Source organism: Carya illinoinensis, chromosome 9, assembly GCF_018687715.1.
Source record: "Carya illinoinensis cultivar Pawnee chromosome 9, C.illinoinensisPawnee_v1, whole genome shotgun sequence".
In the NCBI taxonomy this organism is placed as follows: Eukaryota; Viridiplantae; Streptophyta; class Magnoliopsida; order Fagales; family Juglandaceae; genus Carya; species Carya illinoinensis.
This window is the reverse complement of record NC_056760.1, coordinates 25197889-25200507: the sequence shown is the minus strand read 5'-3', so window position 1 is coordinate 25200507 and position 2619 is coordinate 25197889. Positions and strand designations below refer to the sequence as shown.

Here is a 2619-nt window from a genome sequence, read left to right as displayed (position 1 = left end):
AAAACAAAATTATAATCGATAAGACCCACATCTATCAAATTTCTAAAAGTTTAAAACTAGGGATGTAACCGGTCTGGTCCAGTTTTAGACAAAATCTAAGATTGAACCGGTATGCAATAGTTTTGCATTTTTTAAAACGGATTACACACCGGTTATCTTCCTAAATCTGTATTTCTGGTTTTACTTGTTTTCCAATTTTAATAAAATACAAATTCCTCATAAAAAAATATTTATAAAATTTTTTTAAAAAAATGCTTGAAAAAAATCTATTTTATTAAAAATATGTTACTATTTAGAGAAACCTGCTTTATAAAAAAAAAAAAAAAATCTGCTATGTAAAAAAATTATGTTACATAAACTTGCTTTATAAAAAATTTTTGCTATAAAAATACTGAATATGATCAAGTAAGTTTTCATTTTTAAGATTAAAGTTTTATGTTAAAAAATACAATAACATTATCTTATATATAATTATAATTTATATTATTATATATAAAAATAACATATAATATAAAAAATATTATATGTAATATTTAAAAAACTAATTTAAAAATATATGAAACCGGACCGATTCTGGACGGTTTTGACATTTTATAAACCGGACTGATTCAAAACTAGATCAATTTTATCAATTCGGTTCAGTCCGATTTTCCAATTTATCGGTTAAAATTTACACCTTAAGTTAAAATCATTTTATTTCATTTCATAATCCAATCATACAAAACTTTTAAAAATTATATCATCCCATCTCAACTCAATAATCTCACTACTACTCATAAACTATCTCAAACTCATCTTATCTTATCTTATCTCACTCCTTAATTTGCATCCATTATTTATTTAAATCGTACACTAAAAAACAGTTTCTCATATTCTAAATGAATAGTTATCCCAAGTCGTACAGTCCCTCTGATATGAAAATCTGAATAATTAAATTCGAAGCTATTCCTCTTTAAACACACGAATCTGACACAATTATAGTTATGCTTAAGTGCCCATACAACAACATCAGCAATACAAGAGTTTCCGCAACAATCATAGATTTCGATGGATGAATGAATGTCTGCCATTGCTCTATTTTTCTTTTCTGAAGCACTTTGGTATATGATATACAGAACCGCTGTGCAGCGATCGATCTACTATTCTCCATAAACAGCCACCAAATGAGATTTTGACACATCACTTATTTCACATTAAGTCAGTAGACTGCATCACACAAGATTATTTCATCTGTAAGATCCCAAACCGTGAGCCCTCAGCATTTCTCAGCCCTCTCATCTTCTCCTGCCACTGTCGCCAAGCATCTGTGCTCCGTCGTCGCCCATCTCTGTCACCGATCTCCCCCATCTCTGTCGGTCATCTCCATCTCCATCTCTTATCCAAAATCAACCCACAATCAAATCAAAATCAACTCACAATCAAACCACAATCCATTGAAAATCATAGTGAAACCTATCTCTACTTGTTGTTCCTCCCACTGATACAAAATAAGCCCTCGTTTTATACAACCCGATACAGAGTAGCTCCTCATCTTCTACATGCTTGCTTCCACACGGATGAATTTTCATCTCCCCACTCTCTTTGCCCCTCTCTCTGTCGTCAATGCTCCGTCTCTCTGTCTTCGCACGAGGAAGGCGAATAATGAAATGAAGGCTTACTGCACGAGAAATAGAGGCCACTGAGGGAAGAAGTGCACTGTGTGGCTGCAGGCTTGCAGCTCCAGGCGGCGGTGAAGCTCAGAGAGAGAGAAGAGAGAGAGTGGACTGAGAGAGCGAGAGACAGAGAGTGAGAGGGAAGAATAAGAGAGAAAGTGAGCATGCCGTAAGGGAGAAGAGAGAGAGAGATGAGAGAGAAGGCATACCAAGAGAGGGAGAGGCTAGCAACAGAGCTTACCGAGGGGGAGGAGCTCAACGTTGAGCTGGGCGTTGGTCAGGGGCACTAAGCTCGTATCTGGGTTTTGGGGGAGAGTGAGGGGATGAGGAATTGAATTGCGTGCGTGTGATGGGGGCACACGGTAGGAAAGCTGAGGAGGCTACATGTAAGTCACTTATTGGAAGGCTGCTTTTTAACATTTACAGACTGACCATTTTGAAGATTAACTCTATAATATAACAAGTACTTTAGGTCCTATTAATTAATTAATGAATTAGTGTCCTCCATTCTCATAATTACATGTATGGACAAATACTTTTAAAACATACAGCCTTCACATTGCTTTCAAAACTAATCAACAGCTTTAAATTACTGTTGTTCCTCCAATTGATAAATTATTCATATTTGAAAGAATGGTAGTGTATAAAGATGAGTGTATATCACTCATGAGACTTTCAATTTTCATTGGAAAATAATTTTAGGATGATCCTCTATTCAGTAAAAAATTATGCAACCAAATCAAATTTTATATTCCATTTTATATTTTTAATTTTGTACATTATATTTGAAGAGTCTTTGTCTTAATTTCAGTACCATCAATGGTCAAAAGGTATATTTTTTAATTATTTTGTTTGTCGTTTTGTTGTTATTTTCAATTATATTCTAGAGAATATATATTAATCATTTTAGCTTGATATTTAACATTGTAAAATGCAAGAAATTTAGAAAAAATGCTTATATAGATAT

General features: G+C 33.5%; 1 long non-coding RNA gene across 1 annotated transcript; it reads right to left on the bottom strand.

The window, feature by feature from the left end:
- Nucleotides 1–910: 910 nt before the first annotated feature.
- On the bottom strand, nt 911–2022 carry LOC122275537. The gene is made up of 2 exons (XR_006228585.1): nt 1862–2022; nt 911–1763 (listed from the first exon to the last, which is right to left on the bottom strand). It is a non-coding gene; the product is annotated as an uncharacterized LOC122275537 (long non-coding RNA).
- Between the last annotated feature and the right edge of the window lie 597 nt (nt 2023–2619).